The following is a 12092-nucleotide window of genomic DNA, read 5'->3' on the forward strand; positions in this document are numbered from 1 at the left end:
ATGTTTCCATGGTGTCAGTAGCGGTTTTGAAGCTGACAGCCATTACTTTGATCAATGTCCTTGAACTCCAGGCAAAATGGTGAAGACCTGGGCAAGCCTTGGGGCTGCTGGGGTACTTGGGGTGTCTAGGAATTAAAGCTTGGGATATTGGCTCTGTCAGAGCTTCCTTAGTGTCCTTGCATGGGAGACCAATAACCTGTGTGTTGAGTGAGGAGCAGAGAGGCTGATGAAACTTAATGCTCAGAGAGCTAGGTTCTGTTATTGTTTTTCCTGCTCTACTGAATTCCTCTATGGTGTTAGGGGTATGGGAGGAAAGGAAGGCACACATGGACACATTAGCGTTCTTTTCACACAGAGATAATGAAGTGTGGTGACCAAGTAGAGGCAGAGGTTCATTCTTGTTCAAGGGGACTAATGCTGGCATTGTGGTTGAATGAGAATATCTCAGTCTATACACCAGTGGGCCTGGCTGGATATGAGAACAGAGGGTTTATCCTGAATTGGGCTGAAACATCATCAAATCTAAAATACAGTGTAAGAAAAACAATCAGCCAAAAGATGAGAGGTATTGAAACAAGGAGGGGGAAGAATGGAAGGCACCAGAAGGACATCTCTGGGTGTTTGGTAAAGGGTGAAAACAGAAGCCGATTGTACAGAAATCAACTCTTTTCTAAAGAGCTACCTACGTCTATGAGCACAACTCTGGTCTATGAGCACAACTCTGTTGATGGGAGGGCAGTGGAGTGGGTGCCTCCAGAGGGCTTTCCACTTCAGCATTCCCCCAGAAATACACAACTCTGCTTTTCACTGCAAACTTAAATTGATATCTTCTCTGCAGAAGTAGACTGAGCAAAATATTTGCAGAGACAAAGTTCCTCTTTCTCAATCAGAATTAGCCCTGAAATTGATTTTTACCAAGAGGAGCTCTCTATTTATACACTCATCTCCTGACATACAGAACATGCCTGATCATCAGAACAATTTTGGTTTTTACCACGCCAAAAGCAGTCACGTTGCTATGGTGTCTTTCAGTATTGTTTTCGCTATGTAACTTCTTCTAGATCCTTCTTTTCTATAGAACCTGGGTAGGACTTCAATCCTAGTGTGTTGTTACTTTTTTTAAAGTCAGATGTGCGACAGTTGTAGCATTTACAAAGCTTTCTGGGGCAATGTGGACTCCCCCACTTTGAAGGATTAACAATGCCAGGGTAGCTGTGGCACTGCAGTTCTTTAAAACTCTTTATTGGGAGTCCTGTACAGATGATGACTTTGAATATTGCATTCTTTTCTGCCTGGCTGAAAAAGTCACCTTTTGCAAATATATTTGAGGAGAAATTAATCTGTACCTAAGTGGGAGTGACAGACACATGTGACATGTTATATAAGCTTCTAAAACCTCTTCTTCACAGATACAACTGAGAAAATCCCCTCTGTGACTAAAAGTCAATTTCTTCTGGAAGTGGCATTTGCTTTCATGAGAAGTGTGATGGTATGGTTTTTTATTAATTATTAATTGGCAGCTTTTCCTTCTTCTGGCTGTCTCCCGGAAGAGTGGGATCATCTTTTCACTTCAAATTGGTTTGGAACTGGAGGCTGAGGATGTTGCACATGCACCAAGACAGTATAAAAAGGCATGGATGCATTGGGAGGGTTGCTGGGCATAGCAAAGTAGGCTTCGGACTAGAATTTACTCTAGTGATCTTGTCTTAACCCAAACATCTGCGCAGTTCCTGTTTTCAGGGTTACATTCACAGTCACTAAGAGTGTGCAGTTTTGACATCTCTGGGGGTAATGCAGTTCAACCCATAACATATTTGAAAGGCATAGTATAATAAAAAGAATGCAGAATATCTCATTATGAGGCCCTGGTCACATATTGAAATCAGCTATTTTAGCTGTTAGCAGGTTACACAAACATATTGTTAAAATTATACTTGTTTCTATTGACCAATTAAAGTGTTGCTATTAGAATCATCTATGTGGTTTACAGTTGTGCAGCAAATTGTACTTGTATTAGATAAGCATTCCCTAACAGAAGCATAGGCAATGTACGGAGTGCACACCAATTCCAGCCCTCTGCCACCATTGTAGATGAAGTCTTACTGGAATGTAGCCACATTCATTATTGTGAAGATTGCCTATGGCTGTTTCCATGCGGCAATGGACCGCTGATTGCTTCTAACAGCCATCATATGGCCTGCAAAGCCTAAAACCTTACAATCTGGCTATGTACAGAAAACATTTGCTGACATCTGCTCTAAAGCATTGTTTTTATCTTGGCCCCGCTCTGCTCTGGAACCAAGAGTCTCCCTATGGCATAACTGGAACTCTCTGCCATTCCATCCCAGTTCCCATCATGCCTCAGGCTCCTTGGTCACTATTAGAGAGTAAGCTCTTTGTGGGTAGTGCCTTCTCCCTTGACTTCCCTCGAAGGACTTCTGTTGCCTACCAAGACTGGTACTCTAAGGCCATAAAAGAGAGTCATTGATTTCATTGACACGTCACAGATACCTGGTTAAGGTTAGGGTGGGGTATTGGGAGAGGGGGCAGTGTAAAGAGAATTGAGGTTGAAATGGCTTTCATTACCTCTCATCAGAAGCACGAGGATGAACTTATATCTAGACTGTAGCAGGGTACATCTGTAGGCACTACAGGGTTGCATGGGGTTTGAACTACTATTATTGTTTTGGATAACCACAGCCATCATTTACTGAGAGCTTATTCTGTGCCAGTCCATTTTGCTGAAGGCATTATCCGTGGTACTATTTTGTGTAATCTTCCCAAGTTGGGAGGTTTAGTACAGTCAGTTCTGCTGGAGAGTCTTGTTTTGAAAATTGGGAATTCGCTCTAATGCAGTCAAATTATTAGGGAACTGTTTGAGCATAACATGAACTTCAGGTTTTTGCTTATGTGCCATTTCTTCTACTAGAAACACTAGGGATGAACACAAAAAAACTGTGTCTACCTAAAGGGAATGATATAGAAATGCACAAAGTACATCCACACACATGTGCGCACGATCTACTCCCTCAGTTCACCAAAATGTGCCTAGTGCCACTGGCTGTTCTATCCTCGTCAGGGTGGCTTCTTCTGCTGCTTCACAAGAGCTCGCCGACAGCAACCCTTCCAACCCCCACCAGTCCACAAACAAACCCCAGGGCCTTTAAACGTGTGACACTTAGCGCAAGACTATGTTGTTCTTGCTATCAGCCCCCTAGTTTTTAGTATGAAATTTGGTAGGACTGCCTCTTTGGACACATAAACTCACAGTCTTGCACACACGTTTTGCATAGTGTGTTAATTTCTAGGGACACATATGACACATCACAGCAAAACTGATGGTGCTATAATTATTCCCATTTCTCAAGTACTAAGACTGTGGGCTTAAGAGGCAAAGTAAACTACTATGGCATGACAGAGCTAGGGTTTGTTTTTTAATTTATTTTAAAATGTGGTATTTGAATCTAGACCTTTCCAACTCATTGCTTTAAAGTTTCAACAGTCTCACTTCATTGATTTACAGCTCATGGAATACATTGTGGTTTTGGCTATTTAATAACAAAAATGGGAGAGAGTTGGTGGGAAGGAAGCAAAACTCTATAGTTTCTTTGTGAGCCTTTTCATTTCAGGGGCTTTACAAATACACCTCGTGGGCTTGTTGCTCTCTACACTTGTCCAATTTCAGTACTGAAGGGGAGGGAGAGACGGGGATCAGCGGGTGAATGAACAGGAACCTCTTATGGAGGCTTGGAGAGGAAATCAATTCTCTCCTTGCCTGGAGATGCAAACATAATGGAAGGATCTGGGCGTCACAGGAGACCAGAGAGTGAGTCAGCAAATCAATGCTGGTTTGTTTTTTGAAAGCTAATGTGATGCTGTGATGTGTAATAATGACAGGAATACAACCTGCAGGAATCATAAAATAACTTCTTAGCATTGATCAGAGCCTTATTAGGGTGCTGTGATCAGCTTGGGGTCTGTAATTGAAGAGGGATATGAAAAAGTCACCGAGGAAAGAGAGGGCTGTAGTGGCTTGTTCCTGAATCCGCTGTGCTGCAAGGACTCTGCACACAGCCTCCCCCCACTAACTGTCACAGTTGAGTGTTGCATGATGTCATACTGAGCCTATAGGCTTTGAGAGAGTGAGAACTAGGGATGGGACTTGGGAAGAAGGGGTTTGTCTGGAAGCAGAGTGCCTGAGTGGCAAAAGCAGAGTAGGGCTTTGATCAAAACACAGCAGAAAGCCAGATCCTGGCCAGAGCACCTGCAAAGGGACAGAGACTTAACTCTAATCCAAGCCCAGAAGTGTTGTTTTTACTGCAGCTTGGAGGAGGAGTGGGAGAGTCAAGGGAAAATCAGAGTGGGTGGTCCCAACAGGCAAGTGTGAGGTCATAACTAAGGATTGGACTAGACTATTGATCTCCTGAATCTTTGGTCTGCTAAAAGCAAACCGATTCATTAAAAGTCTGAATAAGAAAGCAATGTGTAATTATTGTAAGGGATTTGGGAAATGAAGAAAAGCAAAAGACTGGAATGTTAATTTCCTCCTGTCCTACCACCTAGAGATAAGGCACTGGTAATATTATGGTGTTTTTCCTCCCAGCCTTTTTTGCTACTAATGGATGCAAAAGTGTGCACAACGCAAACTGCTTTGTTAAAGCGCTCTAGCAGTACAATGGACTTCTTGGGTTTCAATCCTTGCACTGTCACTGAGGAACTATGATGTGTCTTTTAGCAAAGTCACCTTTCCTTTCAGGTTTTCAATCTTCTCACCTGTACAAACTGTGACCACGTTACTAATTGTCTGGCTCACAAGGATTGTGGTAAAGATTAAATAAGGTATGTAGGCCATGGGAAACCTTGACATTGAGCTTGATACACTATAAGTACCTAATGGTTTTAGTCATTTAATGGCTATATTCTACATAGCAAATTGTATGCATATATAATGTACTGAGCCAGGTACTACAATGTACCATGCACCTATCTGGGCGCTTTCATACTATAATAAAGAACCAAAAATTAGTACATGTTACATATATAATTGTGTGTTTCTCTTTGTCAATTTAACTTGTATTATGAGCATTTCTCTATGCTGTTAAATATTCTTTGAAATTACTGCTTTCACTGAGTGCATAGTATTCCTTTATATTTCTTACCAAGTAGCTGATTGCTGGACAATTTGCTCTTCCTGGATGAAGATACTTTCCTGGGTTTGCACAGACCATTCAGCACCTATGAAGGCGCATCCTCCTCTCCATAAGGAGGACTTCTATTCTCTAATTGCTCAGACCAAAACTCTTTGGACACAATTCAGCTTTTGAATTTTCTAGGTCCATCCCCTTGCTGATGATTTCAGGTAGTGTTCTGAATCACAGGCTTATGATGTGAACGGCCAGAATGCTTTTCAGGAAGATTTTATCAAGGTCCATTTGTCCTCTCCTCTTCCTCCTCCTCCTCCTAACTGCTTTTTAAAGTACTAGAGTACTTTTTTTTTACTGTTTTCTGGCATGAGTATAATTGATGGGGGTGGGGAAAGAGCCTGGAACATTGAGCATGAACCAATTTCTAATGTGGCAAGTCAAGGACTGATCACCATAGTGTCACGATGTTGATAATGCACATGGCAGAAGGAAGGTGAACCTGTACCAAGAGTTTTCTTCCCCTTGTCTCTTTCTTCCTTGGTTGGTCTCTTCTGTTCTTATGTGCCTAACGTTATCCACGTGAATGGATGAGCTAAGATGCACCACTGAAACTATATTATGAATGAGTTGAAATCATAAGAAATGTCGCCATTTAAAATAGACTCAGGAGCCAGGTGTGGTGATGCACACCTGTAATTCCAGCATTTGGGAGGCAGAGGCTGGCAGACCTCTGTGAGTTTGAGGCCAGCCTGGTTGACAAAGTGAGGCCAGGACAGCAAAGGTTACACAGATAAACCCTGCCTTGAAAACTAAAATAAATGAAAAAAAAATAGACTCAGGAATCCAGACAAAGGTGTTTCTAAAGTTGATATTTGCACACCATTAGGGCAGAGAGTTGCTCTCTCATGCATCACAACATATTATGAAGGCAATTGTTTTCTGTTTGAAAAAAAATGTGTGAGGTATTATCTGTGCTTCTAGGGGCTTGCAATTTAGTAGAAAGACTTTTCATTAATGTGTGTATATATATATATATATATATATATATATATATATATATATATTACATGTGTATGTGCTTACATATGTGGCCACAGCATGTGTGTGGAGGTCAGAGGACATCTTTTGGGGTTCAGTGCTATTTTTCTTTCATTTGGGTCCTATGGATTGCACTCATGGCATCAGTTTTGCCATCGATCTCCTGTACATACTGAGTTGTCTCTCTAGCCCCCAGCAGAGGAGACTATTGTAAGACCCAGCTGCTCTGGGTAGACTTAAGAGACATGTATGAAGAGAGACCTGGTATGACTTTTCTGCATGCTAAGTTTCAAAGAATTATAATATCCATGAATCTTAGAACAGGATTGTATCCATACAGAAGGGTCAATGAATACCTTTCAAATGTGCAGAGGGCTGATATGGGAGCTAGTATTGGTCCTTTCTTTCTTTTTTAAAAGATGTATTTATTTATTATGTATACAACGGTCTTCCTGCATGTGTGCCTGCACACCAGAAGAGGGCACTAGATCTCATTATAGATGGTTGTGAGCCATCAAGTGGTTGCTGGGAACTGAACTCAGGACTTTTGGAAGACCAGACAGTGCTTTTAACCTCTGAGCCCTAGTCTACCTTTCGATGAAGGAGATAGTCCTATGTAAAAGTCACTACTAAGGCAACTGAAAGTCTTTGTCAGGCAATCTCAGAATGTGTTTTGTTTTCAGATCATCACTCTACTGTTTTAACATATGGCTCCAAATTCTTCGACCCACTTCCAATTTTGGAGTGGCAGCCATTGTTACCATCTGTGTGTATGGTAACTAGCTTTTTTGATTATTAAATTATACAAAAATTATATCACTTCCAAAGGTAGGCATATAGAGCCATTGAGAATCTACTAATCACTATGATCATTTGAATACTCATTGCTGTAAGCAGAAACAATATTTAAGACATATATAATATTTATGTAAGATAGCAACTGTGAAGCTACCAGATGGAGGGGAAGTCAACACAAAATGCAGAAGCAACTTACAGGCAGGCTTGCTGATGGATCCAGCTTTTAAATCATTATGCAAGTTATCAGATATGAGTGTAGAAGCCTTCAGATGATTCCAGGTCTCAGCTTGCACATGTCTCTTTAGGTCTCCAGATCCCACAGGAGCAGAGAAGAGTGTTCCTTGTTAAACTTCCCCCAAATTCTGACAGCTAAAACCTACAGGCATAGCAAAATATTGGTTGTTTTATACTATTAAATATTTGGAAGTAGTTGGGTGGTTTTTAGTTTTGTTTTTTTGTTTTGGTTTTGTTTTTTGCAGTGGATAATTGGAAAAGTCAACCTGGCTTCTGGATAGAGAATGGATTGGGGGCACAAGAGTTGAGCTAGAGAGTTGTTGCTGTAGGAAGAGTAGCCTGAACTAGGGATGTGGAAAAGAAGGCAGAGGAAAGCATACACGTTTGAGAGATAGGCAGGATGTTATAGCCAAAGGACATAGTGATCTGTTTACAGATTGCTTATACAGTAGTGCCTTTAAAAAAAAAGAATTTCATTGTTTTTAATAGCTGAGTAGTATCCCATTGCGTAAATGTACCACAGTTTTTATGCATTCTTCAACTGAGGGACATCTAGGTTGTTTCCAGGTTCTGGCTATTACAAATAAAGCCGCTATAAACACAGTTGAGCAAATGTCCTTTTGGTATGGTGGAACATCTTTCGGGTATATACCCAGGAGTGGTATCACTGTTTTTTTTTTTTTTTTCAGTTTATTTGATTTCAACTAGTACATAAAAACATGTTGGAAAATCAAAAGAATAAATAAGTATATATGCAAAATTATTATTTAAAAAGTGTGGGACCATGCAGTAGTTGTTTCTTCATAGCTTAAACTGGTGCTATATAGAAGTTGGAGATGATTTTATTAAGAATATCAGAGTGCCATATTTTTCTTATATTTTATTGCACATATGCATGGTGGTTCATTAAATATGATGCACTTATGGGCTTTCATAGGATTCTCACTCTTCTTTTTTATTTAATTAATTTATTCAATTAATTTACTCATTTGTTATCCCATCACTTGTATCCTCCCAGGCTGGGTCTTGAGGGGGAACTATTCCCAATTTTCTGAGAAAGTGTCAGATTGATTTCCAAAGTGGTTGTACAAGTTTATACTTCTCTACATAGTTGTAGCCAATGGGCAGCTTATGATTCGTGTGGATTCACCAGTAAGGGGAGCAGGGGCTGCCTCTGACATGGACTCTTGTCTGCTTTTGGATCACTTTCCCCTGGTTGTACTGTCTTGCTAGGCAAAAGGGGGAAGAGAAGGAACTGAGTCCTGATGTGACTTGATGAGCTGGGGTGGATGGGTAACTATAGGGGATGTGACATGGGGAAGTGAGAATGAGACTGTGAGGAGAGGAGGGAGGGGCCTGTGACCAGGATGTAAAGTGAATAAATAAATTAATTAGTAAAAATAAAATAAAACTATGTCATCACATGGTAGTAATGCAACACTCTTAATTAATAAATATTATTAAAATGAAAATCTAAAGAAGACTGAAGCACACACAAGAAGGAATAGGGGTAGAGGGATGTCAGTTAAAAGTTCTACTTTGTACCTTGAAGGAGCTCTTGTAGGAGTAATGAGAAATGATGATTTTGGCTTGGAGTTGGCCATTTACAAAAGAAAGAAAGGAGATGATGGTTCTGATGGAAAAGCAATTAAGGCGATGAGTCATGAGGACTTAAAAGTGAATTGGAGTCTTAGGACACAGAAATGAAAATAATAAAAGAAACAAATATTATAAACTAGATGCTTTGGGTAATGTTGTCTAGCAACTTGTTAGATTTAGAAATGCTTAGGATATGAGTAAAGGCCACTTTTAGATATGTCTATGAAGGTGTGCAAGACTTACTTTGAATGTGGGTATTCCACAGGATGTAAACCTAGAGGGACTAAAAAGGAGAAAAAGAGAATAAAAGGCAACCACTACAGGCCACGATGATAAGAGCCACTGCTCCATCATGGCATCCCTGCTATAATGTACTTAACCCTCTGAGATCATGATCACAGTAAGTCTCTTATCTTTTTATGTATTTTTATCATCATCATCATTATCATCATCATCACCACCACCACCACCATCAGCATCAAAAACCCCAGCACAGTAGCTGTCATCAAAATTTGTCTCTCTTCAAATCTCACCATTCAGTTCATGGTTAAGTAAACCACAGAGCAAGAAAACAAAAGATTCATATCTAGAATAATTAAAGAACACTTATAACTCAATAATAAGACAATTCAATATTAATAAACATGGAACCTTTGAAGATTTATTTTATTTTTGAGTGACGTGTCTGTGTGTCTGTGTATGAGTATGGGTACAGAAGTGGAGGAGGTACCAGAGGAGCCCAGAAGATGGTGTTGGATACCTTGTAGTTAGAGTTACTGGTGGTTATGAATCACCTGACAGAGTCCTGGGAGCCAAACTCTTGTCCTCTGTGAGAGCAGTGTGAGCTCTTAACCACTGAGCCATCTCTGTAGCTTCTGAACATATGATTTTAATAGATCCTTCTCAATAGACATTGGATAGAGGAGCTTATATGTGGGTGAAATATTGCTCAACGTTCTTACTCATTAAGGAAATGAAAATAAAAACCTTACAATATCACTACACATCCAACCAAAATGGCTAAAATTGACAATGCCAAGTGGTAGCAAAAATGTTGATTAATTCTAGTGGCCACACACTGATTATAAGATTGTAAAATTCTACAAACATTTTGGTAAAAGCAAGTGGATGGTTTCACATATAACTACACGTACAGCCAGCCATACAATGGCCCAGCAATCTCACTTCCAGGCATTTAGGCACAGAGATGAAATGGAAGCATATCGCCATAGTCATTCATAAAAGGATGCTCATGGTAGCTTTCTTTATAATAATTTCCTAATGAATACAGCCCAAATGTCTAGCAACTGGTGAAGAGACAAACAAAGTATCTTCTAGTTATGGAATGGAGTTCCCATTGCAAAGAGCAGGAGCTTGAAGTCACCAATATCCTTTAATAGAAGTTGCCACTGAAGTGACTTCTTTCTGGCAACATTACTTTATTGACCTGACCAAAAGAGCTACCTATTTCAACTTAGAGAGAACTTAAGACTCTGTTGAATCACAAGAGGTCCCCCTACTTACTACCTTTTCTTCTTCCTTTTGCATTACTCTTAAAATGCAGGAAGGACCACTAGGACTGTGGCTGTATTTGTAAGGTGGGGAATTTCTCAAGTGAACCCAGATTGCTCCAGTTCTCAGCTCTGCTCCAGTACTCTCTTCCTGTCACATTACAGTTCTCTTCCATTTGGAGCAAAGCAGTTGTCAGACTTCAAATTTGCAAATTTGCCTAAGGACTTTTTATTATGATCAGTCCAAACACAACAGGGAGAAAGCTCTTACCCTTGCATAATTATTTTCAGTAATTGGGAGGGCTGAGAAGTATGAAAATAATTTGCCGTGTCTTTGTAGCATGACTGCTTTATTTGCAACTCCTCACTAGTGCAACAGTTCACAAACAAACAGCTTTCTGCCCAATAAGTTCATAGACATGTCCCAAAGAGAGGCAGTTCAGGCGGGGTGGAAGTGGGAAGAGAGAGAGAATGCAATTGCTTGTTTGCTTATTTGCTGTTGTTCTAACGAATGAACCATGGTATTCCATTTGCACTGTGATTTTTTTTCCCCTTCTTGTTTCTGGTGCCAAGGAATTGAGTGATGTCATGTGGCATTGTAGAGATTACACAAGTGTGATTCTGGAAGTGAGGCTGCTGGATTTCATGCCAGAGTCAGCAGAAACTGAGTGTCTGGGGAGGAAGAGGTCTCGGGTGAATGCCAGGAGTTTTGATGGGTGCAAATGAACATGCCGCACAAGGAAGTCTGTGTTTGCACTGAAAAGATCAAAGGAATTACCACAGCAGTGGTGCTGCATGTTGCTGAGTCGGAGAGTTTGGTGGCTCTGATGTGATCACTCCCATAGCTCCTCTGTTTCTTGTCACCCACACTGACTGACTACAACTCCCTTTCTTCTTTAGTAATGGAGCACATATTAACATGTAAGTATCTCAACAAGTAGGGCATTCCAGGCCTGGTCCTAGGCAAGGCAAAAATATGTGATTTTGTCATCATTTAGAGAAAGGAGAGGGTAGCCACAATATCATCTACCTTGTCTCAGAGTTGTTGGGAAGAAAAACATGGAACAACATACAGCAAAGAACTTCATGAGACTATCATACAAATATGTTAGAATATTTGTGAAACATTTGTCTGACACACAGTATGTTTAAGACTATCCTGTGACAAATTGGTACTTGTACTGGAATTAGGCAAAACTACTTGTATGAACAATAGCTAGACTGACGTTGTCTAGTCATGATTTGAGAGTGTGTTTCTGTGAGCCCGAGGAGAGGCAAAAGCAGCTCCATCTTCAGGCAGGTTATGGGAATTGAATGGCCAACAGCCAAGGGGCTGCCAGTTGGGAGTTTGCAGGTCATAGTCATTCTAGAACATACTCCTCTCTATTTGTCTTGTACTTGTTGGTAAAGATGTGCTTTTTTTCCTGGGAAGTAGATACTACATTCCAAAATCTGTATGTCAAACTAGAAGCATTGGATGCCTGGAGAGAGGAAGATGCAATCTGTATCAAAAGAGTTAACTCTTTTACTCAACTTGGTTGGGGGTGGGTTTGCTAGTTTATCTAATAGATGCCGCACATATGACACATGCTTAAAGGCATGAGAATACAGCAAAGCAGCTTTACTCCCACATACCATATATATTATAGAAAATCAGATATACTCTTGTTAGTTTGAGTAGCACTTCGAGATCTCACAGATTCTCTCAACAGCCATACAGACCTAGATGATCTTTAAGTGGTATGCAGAACCACCTCAAATTTACAAA

The sequence above is a fragment of the Acomys russatus genome, chromosome X, assembly GCF_903995435.1.
Source record: "Acomys russatus chromosome X, mAcoRus1.1, whole genome shotgun sequence".
Taxonomy (NCBI): Eukaryota; Metazoa; Chordata; class Mammalia; order Rodentia; family Muridae; genus Acomys; species Acomys russatus.